The following is a 26,938-nucleotide window of genomic DNA, read 5'->3' as shown; positions in this document are numbered from 1 at the left end:
TTCTCCTGCCTCAGCCTCTTGAGTAGCTGGGATTATAGGCACGCACCACCATGCCCAGCTAATTTTTTATATTTTTAGTAGAGGCAGGGTTTCACCATGTTGACCAGGATGATCTTGATCTCTTGACCTCGTGATCCACCCGCCTCGGCCTCCCAAAGTGTTGGGATTACAGGCGTGAACCACCACGCCTGGCCCAGGGATGAGTATTCTTTTGAAGAAAGCAAATGTGTACTTCTCAAATGCCCATTGGAGACCCCACCCACCCCCCGGATCTCACTGACGCCTTGGGATTTCTGTCTGGTACAACTGCAGTTATGCCTCTGCACTGGGGCATGGCCTCTTTGGTCTTTGCTTGGAATGCTGGAATGCTTCCCCCACCTCTATTTGTCTGATCAGTTCTTCCCCATCCTCAAGGTATAGAGAGTCAACAGCAGGGTATTTTTTTTCTAGGAAAATTAAAGTTGCAGGGAGATTGATCACCTTTTGGTAAAAAGGGGGCAGCTCAAAAACCAGATTAAATCCTCAGTGTCTATCTGGAACCACCCAGGGCTCAAGATGTGTTGGGTGCAACCTACCACTTCCTGAACTAGAAGCCCAACGTATGGAGGATAAGTCTGAGCCCCAAAACCAGATTAAATCCACAGCGACTTTCTGGAGACATCTAGCTCAAGATGCGTGGGTGCAGCCCCCTACAGTTTCCCAAACTAGAAGCCCAGTGTATGGAGGCTGAGGTCTGAGCTCTGCAGCCCAGTTGGCAATGTCATTTTTATCCGGCCTCTGCTCCATTTTTCACTTTTCACGACATCCTAGATTTCGTTTATAACCTGGTGGTGTCCACAGGCATCCCATCCAGTTCTCTCCCAGCCTGCCCCCATCAAGGAGCAGTTCTGTAATTTGAGTAAGAATAACTCTGCATCATCTCAGGTAGGCTCTCAGTTCACTTGACTGGCGGAGGTTTCCCACCTCTTACTTACCCTAGTAATTGATCCAGGGTTGGGCATATGCCTTAAATCATCCAGTCAAACTTTGGTAGGGAGGGAATAAACTTTGTTTTGCTCTGGATGGCTTGTTGTTCACATGTGGAGCATCCTGCTGGCTATGTTGCTAGCTTGTGTAGAAGAGACTAGAGCTGAATAGCCCAAACAAAAGCTGCTAAAGCCCTGATCCAGTCCGACCTGTAGCCCCTCTCCCCTCCACATCTTGACTTTTCAGTTACATGAATAAATCCCCGCTATGGGGTAAAGCAGATACTTTGTACCTTGAAGCAACATGTGTGACCCACAGGTCATAGTTTCTCCTACCTCTGTGCCCCAGCTCAGGCTGTCCTTACTGTCCAGAAAACCACTCCACCCTGCTTGGCCGACGGCTCTTACTCATTCTCTAGGGCTCAGCTGGTGCTGCCTCCTGGAGGAAGCTTTGCCCACTCTTGGGGCGAGTTAGGGGCCTCTCCTGGCTCCCCGATGTCCTGGCTGTACTGTCTGCACTCTTCACTCATCTTTCTCCTCCCTGGACTGGGAGCAAGGTGAGGATGGTGGTGGCCCTGTCACCTGCGCACACACTCAACCTTCAGTGGAGGCGTGGGGCATGAAGGAACCCAGAAACGAATGCAGGGAAACACAACACCAGCAGTTCAGAGGGAGGTCTGAGCAAGCACAGACTCCAAGTCAGAAGGTGATTCTCAGCAGCCTGTCCCACTCTGCTCTCTGCGTGACCATGAACAAGTCACCCAGCCCTTCAGAACCATGCCTTCAATGGGAAACTGGGATTGATAACAGAGATTCTGCTCTTTCCTCGGGGCCATCAGCCCACCAAGGTGTGTCCATTCATCTCATTCACTGACTGCATATTTGCTGGTCCTTGAGATCTCCAGGCCCCGGACAAGGTGGCTGGGGTACCTCATAAAAGGATCTAAGGTAGAGGCCTCCCAGGCATCAACAGCACCCCAGACTCTCTGGAAGGATCAGACACAGGGTGGAGGACAGGAGTGGGTGGGGTGAGAGGGAATCTGGGCATGCAGCTGGGGTGAGAGTGTGTTGGGCCGGAGAAGTCACAGCCAAGACTAAGTTTTCTCTGGGTGACATGGAAGCCCGGTGGTGGGGCTGAGCAGAGGAGGGCCACAGTCTTACTACATTTGCCTTTATAATGAGCAGGGCCTAAGACACCCATGTCCTTAGTGCCTCTGTACCCCTAATGCCACGGCAGAGATGAGTTCCCTGAAATAGATGACTGTTTTATTTTGTTTCATTTTTGAGATGGAGTTTCACTCTTGTTGCCCAGGCTAAAGTACAGTGGCATGATCTTGGCTCAATGCAACCTCCATCTCTGGGGTTCAAGCTATTCTCCTGCCTCAGCCTCCTGAGTAGCTGGGATTACAAGCATCCACCACCATGCCTGCTAATTTTTGTATTTTTAGTAGAAACAGGGTTTTGCCATGTTGGTCAGATTTGTCTCAAACTCCTTACCTAGGTGATCTTGAGGCCCATCTCAGCCTCACAAGGTGCTGGGATTACAGGCGTGAGCCACCACACTGGGCCTGAAATAGATGACTATTGAATCGTGTTGACCAAACAAGGCTCTGGTTGAGAGGTCAGTTTCCCTATAATGTCCTGACTCTGCGTGAGAGATATTAACACTGTAGGCTGATGCCAGGGGTTGAGCGAGAGGTGGGGCAGAGAGCAAGGTTGTGCTGCACAGGCTGTGGGACTGTTGACAGCCTCCTCCTCTCTGGGGCATCCTGCAGCCGCACCTCCAAGGCCAGGGCACTCCCCATAACCAGCAGAGGTTTCTGAGCTGGTATCATTTAGAGCTTTCCAAAGCCCTGGATAAAACTGCAGTGGAAAAGCAAAATCACCGCTCCACCCTTATCCTGGCTCCAGGGAAGAAATGAGGACTGCATGTCTTCTCTGCACTCTAGCAAGTGTGGGGCAGCCTGCAGGCATGGGGGAATGCCAGCTCTGGCTCCCAGAGATGAAACCTGGGCCAACACACTAAGGACCACAGATCTCTGCATGCCGAGTGTGCCGTGGGGAAGGCTGGACGCCCAGAACAAGGAGAAAAAAGAGAGGGAGCAGGGAAGGATGGGGAAGGAGGGAGGCTGGCTCCCTGTCCTGTGCCGAATGGCAGTCATTTCCCAGCTGCATACTCAATACGAGGAGGCATGAAGCACCAGCACACAACAGAGCTTAGCAGTGTCACCAGCAAAAACTGACAAATGTCAGCACCCTTTTGAGGACCAGAAAGTAAGAATTTCCCTAAGGAGTGTTCCTAATGAAGATAAGCTCTGGCAATGGGGTGCTGAGGAGCAATGACTAGAGACCAAGGGAACTGTGTGAAATTCCTAGAAAACCAAATGAGTGAACCACACAGGGTTTTGAGCCTGTGGTAAATACCTGCTGAACAGAATGGTAGTAAATATGCATCACAGGCTGGGATGCCCTCCTAGCCCTTCACACAGCCCCTGAAACTATGATCACCAGAGAAACGCCTGAGTGAACCTTGCAGACTGTTGGCAAAGCTGATGCTTTTAATACAGAGCAGCCACGACTTTCCCCCATGTAATCCCCAAGTCCCCCCGGAAGGTGGGTAACCCTTAGGCTTGTCTCCCTGAAATAAAAAAACTAAAATCCAGAGAAGGCAAGTGACTTATCCATCATCACACAGACGGTGGCAAAGCCAGACACCTGCCTTCTCCTGTGGCTTTCTATGTAGCCATGGCTCATCATTCAATTTCATCAATACCTGCTCTTATCTTCCCTATTTCCTTTCTCATAACTTCTCTGGACTTGGTTTACTGTCATTTTTCCAGCTTCTTACGTTGGATATTACCTCGTTCATGCTCCCTTCTTGCTGTGCCTTCTCTATTTGAATTATGCATTAAGTTCTTCATTTCAGTAGTGTCTTTTAGTTCTAGAATTTCCACCTAATTTTTTTGACAGGTTCTACTTTGCTGGTGAATTTCTCCATTTTGTCATCTATCTCTATGCAATTACTCAGCACAGCCACCTTAAAGCCTTCATTGGATATCCTGTGATACTTGGATAATGTGGGTCTACTTCTATTGTCTATTTTCTCGGTTGTTCTCTTTCTTTGGTTATTTGGTTCTGTCCTTGGCAGGCCTGGTTGCTGCTCATACTGTGTATGACAAAAATGCAGAGGCTCTGGATGAGGCTGTCCTCCTTCAGAGAGGACTGGCTGTCTCCTGATGAGCAGGTACACAAGAGGCAAATTACTTTGTTCCAACTGGAGCTGTGTTTTGCTTTTCATGAAGACTGGTCTATTTCTGGTCTGCTCTTGCCCTGGGGCACAGCCATTCTCAACGGGTAAAGTGAGATGCCTATCAGGGTGACTTCCTTACAGACTCCTCTCTACAACTTCTGTCTCGGCTGTACTATGTGAGCACCATATGCTTTTAGCCTTTCTTTTCTTTTTTCTTTTCTCTCTCTCCTTTCCTTCCTTCCTTCCTTCCTTCCTTCCTTCCTTCCTTCCTTCCTTCCTTCCTTCCTTCCTTCCTTCCTTCCTTCCTTCCTTCCTTCTCTCTCTCTCTCTCTCTCTCTCTCTCTCTCTCTCTCTCTCTCTCTCTCTCTCTCTCTCTCTCTCTCTCTCTCTCTCTCTCTCTCTCTCTCTCTCTTTTTGAGGCTGGAATGCAGTGGCATGATCTTGGCTCACAGCAACCTCCACCTGCCAGGTTCAAGCAATTCTCCTGCCTCAGCCTCCTGAGTAGCTGGGACTACAGGCATGCGCCACCATATGTGGCTAATTTTGTATTTTTAGTTGAGACGGTATTTCTCTATGTTGGTCAGGCTGGTCTCAAACTCCCAACCTCAGGCGATCTTCACCTTGGCCTCCCAAAGTGCTGGGATCACAGGCATGAGCCACCATGCCCAGTCTTTTTAACTTTTCATCTGGTGTTTCTGTTTGGTTGCATAGACTCTGGATCCATGAAACTTAAGTGCTGGCAAATGCCTTGAGAGGAAAATTTTAAAAGGCACAAACACACGTTCTTTTCTTTGTGGTTCCTTTTGCTCTAGGTTCTTGATTCCTTGCGTTTTGATTGACTTAGTGGTCCTGAACTCGCTCACTCCCTCTACCTACCTACCTATCTCTGTTTTGCTTCCCTGCCTTGCGTCTGAGACTGCCAAACTCTGAACTGCTGCTCTCTTCTTGTCCTCTGAACCCTCTGCACAAATCAGCACTTACCTCATGCAGAAAGGGAGCAGGGAATATTGGGTTTGCCTCAACTTGTTTCCCTTCTCTTGGGGGTCTTCATGCCTCAAGTGCTAGCTGCCTCAGCTGTTCTCTAACGCCTTCAAAGAGCTGGACGTCAAGTTCTTCCAGCTTTTACAGTTCTCGGGGGAGAAAAGATCTGATACAAGCTTCTGCCATTGACCGAAGTAGAAGTCACAGCCTCCTTCCTTTGCCTTTCCATGTTCCTCTTCTTGGAGTGGTTGCCTGTATGTGTCAGGGGCTTGGCAAATTTGGAGAAGAGGGTGGAGCCCAGAAAGGCCCCAGAGGTGCCGAGGCAAACATCCTCACACTAGCCAAGTGTGCAGATGGTGGGAGGAAGGGGCAGGTTTGCAAGCTGGAAAGTTGCAGCTGCAGCCATGGCAGCCACCCCCTCCCTGCCCTGCCCCAGGGCCCCACTGCATCTGCTTTTACTTTATGTCAGAATATCCCGCTCCCAGGCCAGCTCTGCACAGACGGTGGATGACTTCTGGCGGAACACATCCGGGGACTTCCCATGAAACAGATCCTCCCATGTCTTGGCCTTTGGGATCCTGGCCGGCTGCCTTCAAGTATGGGCACAGGGTAGGACCAAGTAAGACCGGACCAGTAAATCTTGGATACTTCATCGCCCTCAAACCTTCTAGTAAGAAGAATGACTCCTTCCTAAACTGCTTTCCAGCCCCGGCCTGGTCACTGGATGCTTGGAACCCATTTATTCTGGTTTTGGGAAGAATTTGCTAGTGGATCATGGCCAACAGATGTCTGAACAATAACAACAACAAAGGCACAGACAGACCTGAATTTAAATCCTGACTCTTCCCATTCCTGGCTGTGTATTCACGGGCAAGGCAGTTGCCCTCTCTGATCCTCGGTTCCTGAATCTACAAAATAGGATTAAAAATGCTCACACAGGCTGGGCGCAGTGGCTCATGCCTGAAATCCCAGCACTTCAGGAGGCCAATCGCTTGAGGTGGGTGGATCATTTGAGATCAGGAGTTCGAGACCAGCCTGACCAACATGGTGAAACTTTGTCTCTACTAAAAATATAATAATTAGCCAGGTGTGGTGGTGTGCACCTGTAATCCCAGCTACTTCGGAGGCTGAGGCCGGGGAATCACTTGAACCTGGGAGGTGGAGGTTGTGGTGAGTCAAGATCACATCACTGCACTCCAGCCTGAGTGACAAGCAAAACTCCATCTCAAAAAAAACAAATAAAGAAAAATGCTCGCATGAAGGGTTGCTGTAGGACAAAAAAAGTGCCCAACTCAGTTCCTGCCACAGAGTAGATGCACCACAAAGGTCAACTCTGTCTTTCCCCATTAAGCTTCAAGCTCCTCATTTGCAAAAAAAGAAAAAAGAAAAGAAAAAAGAGAGAAGTCCAGCAGAACCCTCCGCCTGTCCTACTGGCAGGGTTATTTAAAAGATCACATGTCTACTCCTGTGACCCAGACCTCCCACGACCTTAGGAGGTCCTAATACACTGGGGGAAAGGTCAGGATTCCCAGGGGCTCCTAGACCCAGAAGACTCAGCAATAACCATGCCTTGGGTCAGGAGGCAGCTGGGCCCAGAGGCTGATATACAGGGTCAGGCCCACCTGTTTGCAACCAGCTTTGACCTTCCCCAGGAGAAGGTTCCTCAAAGTCGCTCTAATAGCTCCGATTTTCCACTCTCCAATCAGTCTTTTGTCCCACATGCTTAGAAACACAGGTGCATTGTCTTCTAAAGTATCCAAGATGTACACATCTGCAGGAAAGCCTGGCCATCCTCAGAGCCCCTGAGTGCCAGTCTTGAATTGGGGGTCATCTCGTTTTTTGCATTGTTTTTTACAGTTTGCCAAAACAGTCACAGCTGCCATCCATTTGACCCTTTCAGCAGCCCCATTCACTGAGTGGTGAACAGAACACAGGTACTGGGGGTCAGCCAGATCTGGGTTGGAATTCTGAATCTCCTACCTTCTAGCTGAGAGGTTTTGGGTAAGAGGATCTACCCCATCGGGCTCAGGGCCTGCACCAGCAAGATGGGGAAAGTCACATCTCTTCAAAGGTACACATGAGGATGAAGTGCATAAATGCTTCACATTTAACAGATGCTCAATACACAGGAGTTACCTTTGCTGTCAACTTACAGACAAGGAGACTGTGGCTGAGAGAGGGCAGGCACCCGGATTGAGTTAAAACAACCAGGAGATGGCAGAGCCAACTTGGACCAGGTTTTCCATATCTTTGGGGTCAATGTCTAAACGTTTCTTTCCTCCTTCCTTCCTTCCCCCTTTCCTACATACTCTGTGCTAGGCATGGGTCCCCAGGAAGAAGATGCTGTCCCTGGAAGCTGAGAGTGTGGAACTTCCATATGGAATCCTCCCAGCACCGTCCCTTGTGCCCCTGTGTTATTACAAGGGGGTGTGTCTGAGATCCACTTTAATCCCTTATTCGGAGAATCAGGCGAATAAGAAACCTGGGCCAAGTGAGTCAGAGCTGGAGGCACCTGCTTGGAAGCCTTGCTGGGCTTTAGGAAGCCTGCCCCTGCCCCAGGATTCCTGCCACCTGTCTATCTCTCTGCAGCTAAGGTTACTCCTGGCCTTATACTGCTCACACTGGGTGATGAGGCCTTCTCTTTGCTGATGTCCTTAACCCTCCCTGCTCCCTGGCTATCACATACTGGGAATTGTGATGGGAGACTGTTCAGAAACATTTAAGGAGAACTCAACAAACTTGCACCTATGATCAATGAATGAGGCTAGAAGCTAGAGTGGTATCGGCAATCCACATGTCTCAAAAACCCAATTCAGAGTTGCATCCACCCTGCCTGCCTTCCAGGGCTCAGGGCATCCTATTTCTTGCTGAGGGCAGGGGTTCCTAATTTGGCCACTGTCTATAGGAGTGAGGGTTTGATATCACACTGTTGTGTGCTTCCCCTGAACTGCAGGGGCTGGAAGCCTAGGAACTACATTTCCCAGCATCCCTGTCCATAGTGCTCTGGAAATGGCAGAGATCTGACCAGTGATAGTTGGGATGGCAGGTGGGCAAGGCAGGAGCCTTCCTCCCTCCCACAGTGATAGAAGCTGCTGTGTGGCTGCCCCAGAACCTGGACTCCAGAACCAGCCTCCTTCCACCTCCAGGCTGAGGGCCACCGCAGATTCTGCCCTGACTTTCTGAAGTTCCATGGCCTGTGGGCCTCAACCTGAAGCATTGCAGCCAAAACCCTGGAGGGCATTACCTCCAGCGTATTATCTCCTGGATATTGCCATTCTCACTGACCTTCCAGGAACTTCATAAGCACCTGGATCCCTGCATCAAATCCTTCTGCTTCAAGCTGCTGCTTCACTTCATTCCACAGATGTGCAAGCTGAGCTCAGAAATGGGAAGTGACTTTTCCCAGGATACAAAGCAAAAGTCCACCAGAGCTAAAGACAACCAGATATCCCAAACCAAAGGCACACTTGGCTCCTTAGACTGAACCTGCTCCTTAGACTGAACTACAGAGTGGCTGCCTTGTAGTGGGTATTCCTCCCATTCCCAGAGAAGGATCTTAGGAGGTCTCATGGGCTGCAACCGAAAAAAGAGAGGGTGGAGCTTTGGGGAGGAGAGGAGGTCAGGAATTGGTTTAGTTGCTGCCACAAGGGGTGGGGGGCTACTTGCTGTAAGCCCTGGGAAGTTATTTGAGCTGCTGAACTTCAAGTTTATCAACTATAACGCGGGGGCTAAAAACTGTCCTTCCTTGAGGTGGACAGTGTCTTCCCTTGAGCAGTTATGTGTCAACATTGAGGACACCTACCATCACCTGTCTCTTTGCTGCACCTTGTTCTAAGCACAACACCGGGGCACATTGGCTGGGCCCACAACAAGCTCCCCATGAGGGTACTGGGTATTACCTCCATCTTTCCAAGCTGGGACACAGGCCTGCAGTGGTCAAGCCAGCTACACAAGGCCCTCAGCCAGAAGGTGTGAAGTTGGGATTCTGGCCAATGCAGAATCCCGACTTCACACATCTACTGGTGTGAAGTGGATGGTGCCAGGCTGAGGTCTGTCCCTGTTCTGGGCCTCCTTGGCGCTTGAGCTGTGGAAGAGGGGCCGGCCCACCCCCACTCCATGGTGGCAGAGTGAGCGCTGGGTGGGGTTTGCGAGTGGTGCAGCTCAGGGCCTGGCAGGGGCAAGCCTGAGCCCTCCTTTCCCATGTTTTGCTTTCTCCCTGGTCGGCTCCTTCCAGCTCAGCTCCACCCGCTCTGAGTCACCCTGAAGCTGGCAGCTGTGCTCTCATGGCCGAGCCAGACCTGGACCCACTCGACGCCGCTCTCCTCCCCCAGGTTGGGAAGGATTGGCCGTGAGGGCAGCCAGCCCCATTTCCCGCCAGAAAACATCGTCCAAGAGAAACAGGGCCACCGTGAGCTAAGACCTGAGAGGAGGCCCTGGCCCCTGCAAGGTAAACAAGTGACGACAAGCTCCCTGTCCATGGCAGGACTGGGGGACTTCTTCTATCAGTTAAAAACTTCTATCAATTAAAAACTGCTGAATGAAGCCAGCCAGCAACTGTGCTGTGCTGAGGCTCCCTGTGCCTCCCAGGAGAGAAGGGAACACCCCTTGCTCCCCACCCAGGACAGCAGCCAGGGGGCACAGTACGACTTGGGTCACCTCAGGAGCCTGGGCCAGTCAGCTCATTATTTGTAAATGGGACAGTGATGCCAGTCCCACTCACCTAGACTCGGCTAAGTGAACAAATCAGTGGATAGTTGGTTGGTCCTGGAAGTCACTTACTTCTTTTTCCGAGCCTGTTGCCCAGGCTGGAGTGCGGTGGTATAATCTTGGCTCACCACAACCTCTGCCTCCCGGGTTCAAGTGATTCTCCCGCCTCAGGCTCCCAAGTAGCTGGGACTACAGGCACGCACCACCATGTCCAGCTAATTTTTGTATTTTTAGTAGAGACAGGCTTTCATTCTGTTGGCCAGGCTGGTCTTGAACTCCTGATCTCACGATCTTCCCACCTTGAACTCCCAAAGTGCTGGGATTACAGGCATGAGCCACTGTGCCATACAATCATGTTACTAATAATCTTGAATATTTAACACACATTGGAATCAATGCTATTGGTTTATAGATATATATGAAGTACTTAGAATAATTCCTCACCCTCACAAAAGAATATTCAACATTAATATTAATATTAGGAAAAGGCCACCTAGCGGGGATCATCATTCCTCTGAGAAATTCATAACTGCATGTGTGTGCGTGTGGATAGTAGAAGGCAGGGTTGAAAATGGAGATGAAATGGCATGTGTGATTTTCACACCTACTCCATGCAGACACTTTACATACAGCATCTCACTGTGTCCTGGCAGCATCTCTGACCTGGACACTGCCATGCGGTTTGTGGATTCTCTCTCTTGCTTTCATTCTTTCATTTGACAGTTACTCACCGGGCACCTGCCATCTAGCAGTCACTGTCCAGTGCTGGACAAAACAATGGTAAAACAATGTAGAATGGTGGGGTGTGGTGGCTCATGCCTGTAATTGCAGCACTTTGGGAGGCCAAGGCGGGTGGATCGCTTGAGGTCAGGAGTTTGAGACCAGCCTGGCCAACATGGTGAAACCCTGTCTCTAAAAATACAAACAAATTAGCTGGGCATGGTGGCAGGTGCCCATAACTTAGTCCCAGATACTCAGGAGGCTGAGGCAGGAGGATTGCTTGAACCAGGGAGGCAGAGGTCGCACCACTGCAGTCTAGCCTGGGTGATAGAGCAAGACACCCTCTCAAAAAAGAAAAAAAGAGAGAGAGAAAGAGAAAGCAGAATGATCTTCATCTTTGCTCACTGCAGACTTGACATTACGCGGGGACAGAGACTGAGATTATTAAGGGATCACACAAAAGGCCAGCTGTGATGGTTAGATTTAATGTGTCAGCAGGCATGTGGCTCATACCTGTAATCCCAGCTATGTGGAGGCTGAGGCAGGAGGATCACTTGAGCCCAGGAATTCAAGGCTGCAATGAGCCATGATTAGACTCCAGCCTGGGGTAGTGAGATGATCTCTAAGTAAATACATAACTGTAATGAGCCAGCTTGGCTAGGCCATGGTGTTCAGCTCCCAGCTATGTGGAGGCTGAGGCAGGAGGATCACTTGAGCCCAGGAATTCAAGGCTGCAATGAGCCATGATCAGACTCCAGCCTGGGGTAGTGAGATGATCTCTAAGTAAATACATAACTGTAATGAGCCAGCTTGGCTAGGCCATGGTGTCCAGCACTTTGGTCAGACACTCGTCTAGGTGTTTTGGGGAAGGTAACATGCACATGCGGTGAAGTGCTACCATCAAGTAACGTTAAGTAAAGGAGATGACTGCAGGTGGACCTCATCCAATCAGCTGAACGCCTTAAAAGCAAAAACCGAGGTTCCCTGGAAAAGAAGGAATTCTGCCTCAAGATTGAAGCAGAGAAACAAAGTCCTACCTGAGTTTCCAGCCTTCTGAACTGCCCACCGGAGTTTGAACTTGGCAGCCCCCACAGCTGCCTGAGCCAGTGCTGAAAGTTGAATCTCTTAATATGCATACACAAATACGGGATAGCCTCTGCTTCTCCGGAGAGCCCTGCCTGGCAAGACAGCCTCCCTGCATGGGAGGGGCTGGCGGGTGTCTGGGGGATGTGGTAGTGGCCCAGGATCCACAGGGCGGATGGGTGAGGGGTGAGGGGGTGTGAGAGCCTCCCCAGCAGGGGAAGCTACAGGTGCAAAGGCCTGTGTGGACAGTAGGTCAGTCCAAGGAACCAAAAGAAAGAAAGTCAAGTGTCCTAGCACTTTGGGAGGCCGAGGTGGGTGGATCACCTGAGGTCAGGAGTTCAAGACCAGCCTGGCCATCATGGTGAAACCCCATCTTTATTAAAAAAAAAAAAAAAAAAAAAGTCAAGTGGAGTAAAAGACTAGTGGTGCTGCTCGGCAGGGATGGGCCAGGCAAGGTCTGGTGGCCCAATAAGGTCTGGACAACTTCCTGGGAGCCACAGGAAGCCCTGGAGGAAGGCCAGAGGGACAGAGGGGACTCAGGACAGGCAGTGACTGCCTTGGTGCCCTCCCTGTGGGACAGCCAAGGGCTGGAGGCCTCTTGCTCCTGTCAGATGGCCCCATCCACATAGTAGCTGTGTCCTGGGGTCTCAGTAAGTCTCTGTCCTCGTGTCCCTTCAGCCCCAGGGTTGGAAACACCCCTATCATTTCCAGCCCTAGGGACTGCACCGCACTTGGGGATTCCCACACCACACCAGTACCTTGTGAATCACCTTTAAACTCAGCTCCCCACCACTGCCCACTCTGAATGCACCATTTGCATCCTGCCAGCACTATGACCAGTCCAGGTGACCCCACAGACCTAACTCCAAGAGGCACAGCCGACAGTGTGGTCTAAGCAATGAGTGCCCAGGAGCTGTACCCCACAGAAAGCCCTGCCTCCTCCTTCCCCCAAGAGACAAACCAAGCTACTCCCGGAGCAGGCGCTGGCTGCCTCGGAGGATTTACAGGAAGCGTGAGGGGCAGCTGGATGCCCTGAGCCCTGGCCTCCCCTCCACCTTGGGTAGCTGCTCTCGCTATAATCCTCCCAAACTCCGCTCCAGCTCAGCTGAGGCACTCACCCATCGGGTACTTCGTTGTCAGGCTCGAGACACTGATGGCATCTTTGGCAGGGGTGGCACCAGAAGCTCTTTTGCACCACTCAGCCAAGCTCCACACATTCCAGGTCCCATCAGGGGGACACCCCAAGCAACCTGTCCCCCAGGCTCCCTGATGACAGCACCGGCCCCTCCCATAGAAATGTAATCAACACCAGCAGAGCCAGAGGGCAAGGTCCCTTCAGCCCGCCCATGGCTGCTCCAATCAGTGCCTGTGGTTTGACCACCATCCACTCCTGAGCGCCTCTTGGAGTTTGATCTGCTCTGTCCTCGCCTGCTGTTCTCTGACTCCTGCTGGGCTTAAATATCAAAGAATCTTCATTGTTTTATAATCCTGCAGACAAAAGCCCATGAAATATCTAACTAGATCTAGTGGCCTCTGGTCTGCTTCTCCTCTTCCTCATCTCTGCCACATCCCCACCTTATCTGTGCACACCTGACCCATCCATATCTAACACATTTCCTTTGTGTGGTTGCCTGGCTGGAGTGCCCAGTGGCTCCTCAGGCAGGCATCTACTCTTCCGGCAGAGAAGGAAGTTGGGCTCTGAGAGGCTACACAGCTTTTTAGAGGCTAGCTAGAGTGGGAAATGGACAGTTCCAGGTCCTATGAGGGAGGTGATACCATAATCCCATTTTACAGATGGGGATGCTGAGGCCCTTGGGTGCCAGTAGCTTACTCCGGGTCATGTGGCTAGGAGTGCGAGGGCTGATTCCTGAGGCTGCTCTTCCAGGCTCCACTGCCATACCTCTCACCCAGATACGCGAGCATGCCTGCAATGCTTCAAGAACACAGCTGGCGGCGTGCATATCTTCATGACTAGATAGTGAAGCCACAGACTAGGCCAGCTCCAGAACCCAGCGCAGGGCAGTTCACATATATAAATCTGCTCATGAGGAACAAGTGCCTCCTAGGACATGATGCCAAGCGCCTTAGTGATCCACAAGTGGCAGGCGGATGACAAACAAAGGGAGAGGGAGGCTGTGTGAAGCAGGTGGCCGTGGAGACGGGGGGCTTAGCACTGAGGCAGGAGGGCAGAGGGGGAGGGTAAACCAGGCCTGTGCCCCAAAACGCACATGGTGGTGATGATGGAGACAGTGGTATGATTACCGAAAACAGGGTGCCCTTCAGAGTGGCTGCTGTGGGTGGAGCCGCATCATGGAAGTCCTGAGGAACATGGACCTGGGGACTGAAGGTAAGTGGGAGCCCAGCTGGCTTGTGAGCAGCAGATAGTAGTGACAGCAACTGGCATATGGCGGCTGGACTGGGGAGGGGCCACAGGACACCCTGTGGGAGTCTAGAGAGTGGCCCAGCCTCCACAAAGGTGACTTGGGAAGCCTGTTTCCTTGGGAGTCTCTGTGCCCTTCCTTCCTCCGTTTTGCCCATTTCCCCCACAGCCCAGGAGGGTCAGCAGGCTGGGAGAACCCTTCGATGTGCCTGCAAATCTTCCTCTTTGCAGCTTAGTGCCTCTTGCTTGTTCCTTTGCTGGGGAACTTGGGGAAAAAAAAAGATTCCCCTGAAGCACAAATAGTGGCTCAGAGAAGGCAGTGTGGAGAAGTGCCCCAGAGAAACATGATTAACAGGATTAAGGTCACATGAGAAGGAGGCAAGTATGTTTTCATATACACAGCCTCACAAAAAGAATGCAAATCCACAAATCTTCTTATGTGTGTGGATGGAGGAGTGCTAAATTTGGAGTCCGAGGACATCCAGATGACATTAGAAGTGTGTAATGTGGCTGGGAACTCAACGGGTGGCGCTACACACGCACCCAGGCTCACACTGTCCCGGAAGAAAGGGTTTCCCCTGCTCTGGGTGGTGAAGAGACAAAGTCTTCATTGTCTCTGGATAAAGAAGAGACAATTCAGAGCTAATGCCCCTTGCACCTGCACTCAGGTGTCTGTCGCTGGTTCTGAAACCCTCAGCATAAAGGAAAGACTGGAGGTGTAGCCGCTCTCGAGCTGAGATTCACAAAGTCCGACATGTGGCTTAAAGAGGCACCATGAAGTCAGAAATATTTTAACACTACCGATTTACAGGGGCATCCAGGAGGTGCCTGAAAAAGCTGAGGGGCAACTCTGGTGGCATCCACAATAGGGATTAAGATTGCATTCTCAACCCAGCTGCTACAATGCAAGGTGTGCAGTACCCTCCAGGGCTCTGGGAGTATCAGGCAACAGCAGGCGTTTGGCATGAACCATCCCCAGACACAGAAGGTTGGAGGGGTGTCACGGTGTCCACTGGGGTCACAGAATTAAACTGCCCTGGCCCAGGCCCAGCCACACCCCCACCTCTGGGCACCAGAGGAGAGGAAGGGTAGCCCTCATCAGAAAGGGCCCAGCACTCAGGAAAGGAGGGAGACCTTGCCCTCCTTGACAAGGGACTGCCAAGCTGTCCACGGGGAGGACCGAGAGCATGGGTGGCCAGAGCAGATGGGCAAGGATCAGTACCATGGGGCCAGGGCATGTTCAGAGCAGCCGAGGCCTGGCAGCCCTGATAAGACTCAGGACAGAAGATAAGAAGGGACACTGGGCAGCTTGGACCAGCAGAGACCTACCAAGCAGGTAGGAGAATGGGGGCCAGTTCTGACCAAGAGGCATTCCCAGAGCCTGTCCCTGGGGGGCAGGAGGCATGGACCATGGAGAGAGTGAGATACTAGTATTGATGCCTCCCCATAGGCACCCACAACTGGTGAGTCCTGAAGATGGCTGGGGAAGAAAACACTGGGTCCTGTCCCTAATGTGTACCAACTCTGTGCCAGGCACCGAGTCGACACTTCTTTTACGTTGCTTGGTTGACCTCAACAATTTTACCAAGGGGTGATACATTCCCTTTCAAAGTGAAGAAACGGGGCTAGGTGCAGTGGCTCATACCTGTAATCCCAGCACTTTGGGAAGTCAAGGAGGTGGATCACTTGAGGTCAGAAGTTCGAGACCAGCCTGGCCAACATGGTGAAACCCTGTCTCTACTACAAATACAAAAATTATCTGGATGTAGTGGCAAATGCCTGTAGTCCCAGCTACTTGGGAGGCTGAGGCATGAGAATTGCTTGAACCCGAGAGGCGAAGGTTGCAGTGAGCCAAGATGGCACCATGGCACTCCAGCCTGGGTGACAGATCAAAACTCTGTCTCAAAAAAACAAAATAAATAGAATAGAATAGAACAGAGGGTGATCCAAGCAGCCCAGCTCCAGAAGCCCAGCTCTTCCTGCTAAGACTCTACCTCTTGGCCTTAGCTGGTCTCTCTGGATGGAGCTCTTGCACTACCTGGGGAAGCATAAATGCCACAGGGGGAATTCTCCAAGCAGTCCTACTACCCCACCCTCCCCACAAAGTGATCACAAATGCTTCTCACCCTCTGTCCAATAAGGAGGCGACTCTGGCAAGAGAGGTCAACTGAGCTATGCCGAATGACTGCTGGGAATGTCAAACACCGCATGGCCAGAGGTGCTGGAGGCAGGGGCCCTCTGTCCCAGATCTGTCTGAGCTGGCCACCAGGTGGGCCTCCAACACTGGGCGTGTGCCTCCCATCCCACACTACAGTCCTTTCTGGGACCTCCCAGGGGTGGGAGGACTGGACGCCGTGTCCCCAGCTGCCCATTAGAAGGCCTCCCACATAGGGAACACAGCATTTAAAAAACATCTTGTTCTGCTTAACTTTAAAACACACAAGTGTCATTTTATCTCATCCCACAATCAAGTGACAGGAGGCAGGCCTTGCCAAGGCTGGCTGTACTCCTTGGGTATTGGAGAGAAACGAAGATGGAAGGGCAGGAGGTCTAGGGATGGGGATGGCAGAATGTACCCAGCACTGGCTAGAGGCTTCCATCTCAATTCCAGCTTTCATGCTTGGCCAGCTGGCTGACTTCACAAAACCTTCCTCAACCACAAGTGCAAATCCTTGTCTTTGAGCATCCTGGGGTGGGTGGAGGGTGCACATAAGTTTGCATGTGGGGGACACTGTGTGTAGTAAGCCTTAGCTCCCTTCAGATGTGCAGCATGGGGTGGGAGGAACGTGATCTAAAGAGAGGCCACTCTGGTTGGGCAAGGTGGCTCACATCTATAATCCCAGCACTTTGGGAGGCCCAGGTGGGCGGATCATAAAGTCAGGAGTTCAAGCCCAGCCTGGCCAATATGGTGAAACATTGTCTCTACGAAGAATATAAAAAATTAGTCAGGTGTGGTGGCACACACCTGTAGTCCCAGATACTCAGGAGGCTGAGGTAGAAGAATCGCTGGAACCCGGGAGGCAGAGGTTGTAGTGAGCCAAAATCATGTCACTACACTCCAGGCTGGGTGACAGAACAAGACTCTGTATCAGAAACAAAAAAGAAAGCCCACCCTATCTATTTTCTCTTACCCCTCTGAGATTCTAACTCCTTTCACCTTCTTCTCTTTCCTTCTCCCCTGAGTGACTGACACTACCCTTTATCCAGGAAGACGCTGTCAGGCAGATTTTGCAAGCATGTCTGAGTGTGTGTGTTGTGCACTAGAGCTACAGAGCAGACATTAACAGCTTCTCAGTGAAGAAAAGGGATAATAAAAAACCTAGAAGGATATATTATTACTAGGAAGAATTTGATTTTTCTTATGAATGCAGAGAGTAAGCACAGGGTCTTCAGATTCAATTTCTATTTACAAGGCCCCCCACAATATGCCTGGGAAGCAATGTTCTTCCTATTTTACAGGTAAAGACATGCAGGCTGAGAGAGAGTAAGGGCCTTCTGAAATGCTGTACCCTGGAATCTGTTCCAAGAATCTCATTCCTGTTTTTTGACTGAGGCTCAGCTTCTGAAAGTATTGACTAAGGTTTCAAACTCCAAAAAGCTTGCTCTGAGCTCAGGCTTTGTGGACAAAAAGCAGTAAGATCTTACCCTTTTTACAACACACCTGACCCAGGAATCTCATGTCTTCTGCTAGGATCCACAAAACACTAACAGGCTAATCTGTTAGTAGCAGCAGGATAAAAGCAAATCCCAGACCTTGCACCCTCTCCCACCCTCCTGCATGCTGTATTCTGCTCATGCCCCCACCTACCTGAAGCCTCCAGTGAATTCCCTCCACACCCACAATGTAATCCAAGGCTCTCATCAAGGCCTGCAAGATCCAAGGCAGAACTGGTCCCTGCCTACCCTCTGATTCCATTTTCCATGCCTTTTTCTTGCTTGCTCTGTGGAGTTACGTCAGCCTCCACGCTATCCCTCAAGCACACCAAGCACAGAACCTACACATAGGCTATCTGAGCTGCCAGGAATGCTCTTCCCACAGGTAGTAAGGTCATTCCTCACTACTATAATTCAGGATGCTGGGTCACATGGCAATGCCTTACAGAAATTGTCCCTGAGCCCTGATGTGTATCACCCTCTGTATTTTAACTATTCTTTTCTGTGGGAAGTAGAAAAGTTCTTCCTCAAAGTTGCTTTTTTTGTTAAAGAATAATAATAACAAATGTTAGAAATAATGGTCTCTTTTAAAGACTTTCTTCAAAGCCTTCTTGCTTTTCACCAGTGATTCTTTGTTAAGCCCTATCCTATGTAGCTGTTACACATGCTCACAAGCACGTAGTACACTCTATGTCCGTGATATCTGTGCTGGACGTGCTCACAGTCATATCCCAGCCCGCAGCCTATGCCCTTTCCTTCCTTAAACTTTCTTTTTGTCCTCCATTGCTTTTACCTGTTTAGAAAAGTTTTAAGTTGTTAGCCAATCGAGTTTTAGTTTTAGATAGTGAAGTCTGCCTCCAGCCAAAACAGATCAGACACAGCAGTAAGGATAACCCCAAATGCGTACAAGATAAGTATGTCTACTTTTTCTTTGTTCGTTGTACTTCCATGGCCAGATGGCTAACAAGAGCACCCTTTCTGCAGAAAGTAAAGATTGCCTTGCTGAGAGATCCTCTGTCTCAGTGCTGATTTTTCTTTGTGGCACCAAGCACCTGTTTCTGACATTTTCCACATGCCTGTCTAGCTGACATTGCACGCTTACATGTAGCTGAAAAGATTCCCCATACAAATAAGTTTCTTGAAGTCAAGGGCTTTCTTAGCTCCCTACTGTGTTCCCAGAAGAATGATCCTACGCTCTTTCACAACCACCTGGTAAGTAGGCATTATCCCCATTTTATAGAAGAGAAAACTGAGGCTAAGAGAAGTCCAGCAATTGCAATTTATCTAATTTTGCACCTAGTTGTTAGACACAGGATTAAAATCCAAATTTTTGCAAGGCTAATGCACTGTTTGGAAATGCTCCTCCATGAGTTTCTTGCATTCCTACACATCTTGCTGGGTAGACAAAGAATGCGAGGCTTTGACTGCCCTGTACTTGGCTTGTGTTTGCAGTAACCAATACTGAGACATGCGATAGATAGTGTCTCCCTCTGGGACAAAAAGCTGGCATGCTTGCTGTCTGTTACCAAATGGTGGATCTCCCAAGCTCAGTGTTCCTGTCCAACATCGTAACCATTCCATGTGCAGGCATCTGTATGGGCCCTCTGCCTGCATGCCATGACACTTGGAGGTGAAGGGGAGCTGACACAAAGGCTCACGCTGCTTTTGAATGGTGAATAATAAAGTCAAGAATTCTCTGGAGTTTTACCAGAGAAAGTGGTCAGGTTGAGCCTGAACTGCTGTGGATGGCACATGCTGTGTCTGATTTAGTCTTAGTACTCCTGGTACATGCCGCCCCTGGCCCCAGACCCTCATAAGCACTTGCCTAATTGATAGACAGACAGATGGATAACCCAATGGTGCTGAATGATGATGGGCTTGCTGGTGAACCGCTGAGCTGCCTGATCCTTGGAGGGAAGCTACAGGGCTGGGCTCTGAGTCCCACAGCGCAGGAGCTTTTTGAGCCTTTCTTATGAGAACCCTTCAGGAGCTTACAGGCAGTAACCAGACAGAATTGCTTTCTGAGTATTATTTTTCCAGCAGAGTAAGCTTCAGTTAATGCAAGGCTTAATAAATTCCTCTGAGCCTTGAGGAAAGAGAGACATTCTACTGCATCTGGAAATGAGTTTCTGGTTCTGCAGCCACAGGTCTCCAGTCAAGGAGAGGTGAGAATGTGCCAAGGTTCTGGTGTGAATGTCCAAGACGGGACCACTGCTGCCCTTCCTAGGACATCTCTTTGCTAAGAGCCAGGAGGTCTACAAAATCAAAGGGGAGCTGACAGAAGCCCCTGTCCCCATACCTGGATGCCACCTACCTCTGAGGCAAAGGCTGTAGCATTTCCAGATCACAGAGGAGCACAGATGACATACCTTTCTGTTCCACTTTCTGAGTCTCAGGGAGGGGGCGTGACTTGCCCAAGGTTGTCCACTGACCGAAGTGCCACAAAGATGAGACTACCACACACAAGGAGGCACCGGGCTCTGCTGCAGGGCCCAGAGCTCTGGTTCCTAGACAGCCTGGAGCCTTGGAGCAACCTTCCTGGGAGGGGGCCTGGGCCTCTGTCAGCCATAATGGGCTTGATCTTGAGTACAGGTGAGCTATGCTCTGGGATTGTCCAGGCCAGGCACCCATGTGGGATGGGACTGTTTTTCTCAAATACCACCCGTCTTCCGAGTTCTTTTTATCAACTCACAAATACGTGCGGGCAAAATCAAAACAGAAAACAAAGTCACAGAGAAGCTGCGGTCCCTAACTCCTCAGCATACCTCCTTCAGCACATCCACCCCTATGAGCTGCTCCCCTAGGAACTTGGCTGGCACCAATACCACACTGTGATGAAGGAGAGGACCCGAATCCAGAGACAGGGGCCAGAGCCTAATGGCTGTGCCAAGACAGAGGTCTGTTAGCCTTTGCACCCTCACCTGCTCCCAGACTCTGCCTGCTGCACTTCTCTCCCTGAGCGCAGCCCAAGGTCAGCAGTATAGTTTCCAAAACTATTTCTTCTCCTATTTCTGTGGTTTTTGAATCTGGGCTCCTGCTCTGCTTGGAAAGATGGGCCTGACAAGACGGGACTGCAGTGTGCTGAGAACTCACAGCCCTAGTTAAAGAAGGCATTTTGAGCACACATACAAAGCAAGAAGATGAAACCACGGCAAACTCCACCAAAGGCAGAAGTTGTGTGAAGAGGATTAAGGATTAAGGCAGGCGGTTTCCTATTAGAGGTGCACCTTTCTTCTGCCCCAGGCAATTCTGTTTGATTTTTCTTGCTGCACAACCCCCACCCCATTGCCACACTCTTGCGGACACTTGGAGTTGACTAAGGAAGGGATACTAGGAGGGAGCAGGCACCGCGATGGTGGCCGAGGTGGGGGGTGGTAAACACCCAGACAATCAAACTGAAAGAGCGTAATGGTACACCAAGGACACTCCCTGCCTCAGGGCCTTTGTACCTGCTGTTCCCTCTACAGAAGAATCCATATGGCTTTCTCACTCACTGCATTCATGGTTCTGTCCAAATTTCCTCCTTGGAGAAGCCTTCCCTAGTCTCTCTGACTTTCCCGCCAGGAGGCAGACTCCTCCCACCAGGAGGAGTCTGACTCCCTGACTGCTGTGTCCCTGCTCAGAGCAGTGGTAGGCCCTCAACGAGTATCTGGGGACAGGAGGTAGAGCACACTGTGAAACAGAAAAGCGCTCAGCACTCTGGGAGCATAGATTCATTCTGATGTGTGCCTCCCGAGAGGTGCGGGTGTGGTTGTTTCTGGGCTCAGTGTCCTCATCTGGAAAATGGGATGATTACAACGGAACTTCCAATGAGCCCTGCCTGTGAACAGACAGGGCCAGTGTCTAGCTAGTGCAGGTGCCCTCTGATCTATGGACCTCTTGTTTGGAGGTTTGTTTTTTTTTCCTAGCTGAGCTCTGCTTGCACCTGACCAAGCAGATCAACTGTCCTCAAAGAAGGGAAGGTAGAACTCGGCCCACAGACTTCCTTTGGCTTTTGCAAAAACAACAAAACCAAAAATACTACAAAACCACACCGTGTAACTATACAACCATCCGGAACAGTGCTGAGTGAGGTTGAATCCTGCCTGCCGGCTCCTCTGTGGCTAAGGCAGGATGTGGGGCACACAGCTCACAAGGATGCACCTGGCCCCACTGTGGGGTCCCAGGGGTCTGGTTCCTAGAGATCGTGGAGCCACAGAGCAACCTTCCTGGGAGAATGGACCCAGGACCCTGCTGGCCATGGTGGACTCAATCCTGAACCCAGGTGTGCTGAAGCTCTGGGTTTGTCCCAGCCACGGCACCCACTGGGGATGGGACTGTTTTTCTCAAATGCCACCACTCTTCTGAATTCTTGGACCCAGGGGCCCTCTCTTTTCAATCCAGAAATCCATGTGAGCACCATCAAAACAGAAAACAAAGTCACAGTTCTCTTCTTTTTAAGGCAAAGAAAGCAAGGCAATTTAGAACATAGGTTCTAGAGTCAAAGAGAGCTGAGTTCAAATCCCAGCTCTGCCACTTACCGACTACGTGGCCTTAGTGGAGTCTCTTAACCTCTCTGAGCTTCAGTTTCTTCATCTAAAAAATAGAGGAAAATACTCAGGAAACTTACCATGGGGAGAGGGCCTTGGGATCCATTAGATAGTTTCTGTCCCCTCTTGGCTCAGATATACACAGTGAATGTTAAGTGCTCACGTGAAGCCTCTGAGCCCTTTCACCTCTCAGTGTGCAAAGAGAAGACAGTCACCTAAGGATCACTGGATGGGAGCCAGGGGACCTAAGTGCAGAAGCTTCCTGTCCCAAACTGCAAACAGAAAGCTCTGATCTCTAACCACTTCCTGTTGTAAAATGCTAAATTTGAAGAGCCTGCCCCAAAGAGTTTCAACCAACATGCAAAACACCAGAATAGTCAGAGGTCAGGTGGAGGAGCTCTTGCCTAAACCCTGAAGGATGAGGGTGGGTGGGGTAGACAAAATGAGAGGATGGCATACCCTTTCTCTGGGACCTGCTGTGTGCCCGGCACTGGGTTAAGGCCTTTCACATGCATTATTTAGCCTCAGCCAGTCCCTTGGAGTAGCTCCAGCCTCGCCATCACACACAGGAGGAAACCCAAGCTCGGAGGTCGAGCAGCTCGGTGTCCCAAGGAGAGCAAGGGCAGAATGCGAACTGGAACCCATGTCTGCAGGTGAAAGCCCGTTCTCACCCCACCCCCACCCCAAAGGAAGCGTGTGCTCCCACAACAGGGCTGGGGACAGGTCACAGATCTCATTGGACAGAGCCCGAGGTAGTTTGGAGTCTGGCACATTCTTCTCGCTGGCAGGAAACAGACAGTTAGGGATTTTGTGAAGCAGAGAGACATGAATCTAAGACTCAAGATCAAAGAAGTGGTGTTGCCGTTGTTGTCATTTTCCTCCTAAATCCTGAATGAGAGGAGGGTGCTCAGCAGAGGGCAATAACAAATGATCATGTCCCACCCACGGCTGGCAGCAGCTTGGTCACAGCTGCTTTTGCTCCTGTCACCTGTAATGCACTTTCCCACCAGGGACAGGGATATAAAGAAGTTTCTGAGCCATCAAGACCACCTGGGCTTCTTTCTCACCCTCTCCCCACGGTGCACCCATGCCCCATCAATAATGGATGACTCCGAGGCCCTCGGACATTAATATCACCGGGAGGCCCATGGGGGCCGAAGGAGATAGGAGGTGCCCGGGGTGGGGCTGCCCTGCCTCTGACTCTCCAGGTTAACAACTCGAAAGAGACATCTTTTGTTTAATTAAAAGTAAAGAACTTTTCAGAACAAGCAACACCTGCTGTGTGTGTCCTTTCTCCCCAGCGCTTCAGGGAAGGTTGTGGGGAGGAGACACAGCTTGGCATAACTAATGTCAGCTGGGCCGAGGGCAGTGATGAGGGCCAAGGCTATGGAGCAAGACAGCCTGCGTCCAATGCCCAGCTCTGTCATTCATTGGCTGTGCATTCTGCCAGGAGTCACTTCACCTCACTGTGCCTCAGTTTCCTCATCTGTAAAGAAAAAGAATAATCATGCCCACCTCCTAGGGTTGCCGAGAAGATTAAGAGGCTCAATGACTACATAAAGTGCTTCAAGCGTGTCTGGCATGTCATCAATGCTCCCCTAGGGGCTGAGCTATCATCTCCTCCTGGCCAGATGCTGCACTTCTCGTAAAAGGTATCTTTGTTTGTGTTTCCCTCATGAGGAAGTTGATACTGAGGGGTTCAAAAATGCACTGAATTAGTCAGCATACGAATCACGAATTAGCAGTGAGCTGGGAGGACGCAAAGAACTAACACCTGGTACTCTCCTTCCCAATGCTGCTGGGCTGAGCCACACCAGGTGAGGGGGCTTGCACAGGCTTGGCTGTCCCCATGGCCTTCAATCTGTCCCTCCCCAGCTAATAGAGCTCTCTGCTAAACAAACGTTCTCGGACATCAATCTTCCTAAGCAAGGACAGATGTGGGAAAGGTAACATGAAAGAAGATGGAAAAATCAACATGGGGTTTCTCAGTGTTGCCATGGAATCCCAAGAGGTCGCCCCCAGCCTCGGCGGTTCCGTGTCTGTGGGTGGTTACTCAGGAGCAGGAAAACACTCAGGCTCCTAGGCATGACTCCGAAACTGCCCCAGAGACAGGCAGTGAGAGTAAGTTCTCCTATGCCCGTCCAGCCCAGCCCTATCCTGCAGGGTCACCAGGTGCTCTCTTGGGGTGGGAGCAGTAGCTGTGAGAGGGGGGTTTGGAGAAGTACTGTCAGTTTGGAGTCTATAAGAACATTTCCGTAAAAGAAAAAAATCTCTCTGGCCAGGCGAGGTGGCCTATGCTTGTAATCCCAGCACTTCGGAAGGCTGAGGGGGGCAGATCAATTGAGGTCAGGAGCTCGAACACCAGCCTGGCCAACGTGGTGAAACCCTTCTCTGCTAAAAATACAAAAATGAGCCAGGTGTGGTGGTGGGCAACTGTAATCCCAGCTACTCAGGAGGCTGAGACAGGAGAATCACTTAAATCCAGGAGGCAGAGGTTGCAGTGAGCAGAGATCACACCATTGCACTCCAGCCTGGGGGACAAGAGTGAAATTCCATCTCAAAAACAAAAACAATCTCTCTGAGTCGACTCTGAGCACTACCCAATACTTAGGAATGGCCACAAAAGGCCATGAGGATATGAAATCTCCTGCAATTTCACTGGCAAAGCAAGCTTTGTCTTAATGAGATGCATCCTGGCTGGCAGAAGACAGGGACTTGGCCAAAGTCACTAAGCAGGTCAGCAACACAGCAGGGTGCAGCCCAGGGCACCTCACACCCTGCTCGCCTTCTGTCAACTGCCTCGTGACTCACTGGGGGACTCAAACATCCATTTCCTGACCACCTCATTTATGCCAGGAATTGGGAGAGGTTGCCAAAGGAGAAAGAAAGCAAACGAGGCACTATCATTGCAGGGGATGCCCAGTCATGATAATGTGGGGCCGCTACCACCAGGGTGCTAAGAGCAGCCTGGCTCTTATTCCACACTTGTCCCAACCCATTGAAATCATCACAACAGCCCTGCAGAATTGGCCCTCGCTATGGACTGACCTGTGCCCCACACCACCACCAAATTCACATGTCGATGCCTTAACCATCAAGATGACTGGATTTGGAGATAAGGCCTTTAGGAGAGTAATAAGGTTAAATGAGGCTGTAATGGTGGGCCCTAATCTGCAAGAACTGGTGTCTTTATTTAAAAGAGAGAGAGAGAGAGAGAGAAAGAGAGAGAGAGAGAGAGAGAGAGAGAGAGACCAGAAGGCACTATCTACATATGCACAGAAGAAAGCCACGTGAGGACAAATGAGAAAGCAGCCACGTGCAAGCCAGAAAGACAGCTCTCATCAGAAACCCACCCTGATGACACCTTAATCTTGCGCTTCCGGCATCCAGATCTGTGAGAAAATAAAATTCAGTTGTTTAAGCCACTGAGTTTATGATATTTTGTTATGGTTGCTTTAGCCAATGAATGCAAGGCTATAATTGTCATCCCCAATTTTCAAATGAGGAAGCTGAGGCACAGTGTGGTGAAGCATCTTGCTGAAGTCCAAATGACTACAACTATTTTTTTTTTTTTTTTAGGATGGAGTCTTGCTCCATCGCCCAGGCTGGAGTACAGTGGTGCGATCTCAGCTCACTACAACCTCTGCCTCCTGGGTTCAAGCGATTCTCCTGTCCCAGCCTCCCAAGTAGCTGAGATTACATGTACATGCCAGCATACCCGGCTAATTTTTGTAATTTTAGTAGAGGTGGCGTTTCGCCATGTTGGCCAGGCTAGTCTCAAACTCCTGACCTCGTGATCCACCTTTCTCGGCCTCCCAAAGTGCAGAGATTATAGGCATGAGCCACTGCACTCGGCAGCTCTTTCTAATTAAACATATTTTAAATTTAAAATACAAGTCCTCAGCTGCACTCATTAATTAATTAATTAATATCACTAATTAAATTAACTGAATTAATTAAAATCGAAAAAAAATTTTTTTCAGTGTACCTCACTGAGTTCCAGTTTTTCATCTGTAAGATGAGAACAACAAGGCCAGGCATGGTGGCTCATGCCTTAATCCCAGCACTTTGAGAGGTGGAAGAGGGCAGATCACGAGGTCAAGAGATCAAGACCATCCTGGCCAACATGGTGAAACTCCATCTGTACTAAAAAATACAAAAAATTAGCTGGGCGTGGGTGCACACCTGTAGTCCGAGCAACTCGGGAGGCTGAGACAGGAGAATTGCTTGAACCCAGGAGGTGGAGATTGCAGTGAGCAGAGATTGTGTCACTGCACTCCAGCCTGGCGCCTGGTGACAGAGCAAGACTCTGTTTCAAAAAAAAAAAAAAGATGAGAACAACAGGACTGACCTGGTGGGGTCCTTGTGAGGTTCACACAAGACAACACCAATCCTGGGCCCCACATTATCATGACTGGGCATCCCCTGCAATGATAGTGCCTCGTGTGCTTTCGTTCTCCTTTGGCAACCTCTCCCAATTCCTGGCATAAATGAGGTGATCAGGAAATGAATGTTTTGAGTCCCCCAGTGAATCACGAGGCAGTTCATGGAAGGCAAGCACACAGTTCCTCAGGTGCACCAGCTACATTTCAACCGCTTAACAGTCTCATGTGGCTAGTGGCTACTGACCTGGACAGTAACGACATAGAGCATTTCATCATTGGGAAAG

At 50.4% G+C, this 26,938-nt stretch overlaps 1 protein-coding gene across 24 annotated transcripts in view; it reads right to left on the bottom strand.

Moving 5' to 3' along the window:
* ST3GAL1 (ST3 beta-galactoside alpha-2,3-sialyltransferase 1) overlaps positions 1-26,938 on the bottom strand; it is a 109,579-nt gene that overhangs the window by 17,623 nt on the left and 65,018 nt on the right. For 5 of the 24 annotated variants that reach the window (XM_054246633.2, XM_078352423.1, XM_078352425.1 and 2 more), the window contains 3 exons: positions 26,621-26,898; positions 26,258-26,410; positions 22,261-22,315 (listed from right to left, as the gene is read on the bottom strand). The exons of 2 other annotated variants lie outside the window; for them this stretch is intronic. The gene's annotated coding sequence lies outside the window, so the exon portion shown is untranslated. Of the gene's footprint in view, positions 1-12,824; positions 13,007-22,260; positions 22,316-25,622; positions 25,662-26,257; positions 26,416-26,620; positions 26,899-26,938 lie in introns of those variants that run through there. 17 more of the 24 variants (XM_054246632.2, XM_078352424.1, XM_078352429.1 and 14 more) reach the window with 7 other exon arrangements.

The sequence above is a fragment of the Callithrix jacchus genome, chromosome 16 (assembly GCF_049354715.1).
Source record: "Callithrix jacchus isolate 240 chromosome 16, calJac240_pri, whole genome shotgun sequence".
NCBI lineage: Eukaryota > Metazoa > Chordata > Mammalia > Primates > Cebidae > Callithrix > Callithrix jacchus.
This window is presented reverse-complemented; position numbering and strand designations above follow the sequence as displayed.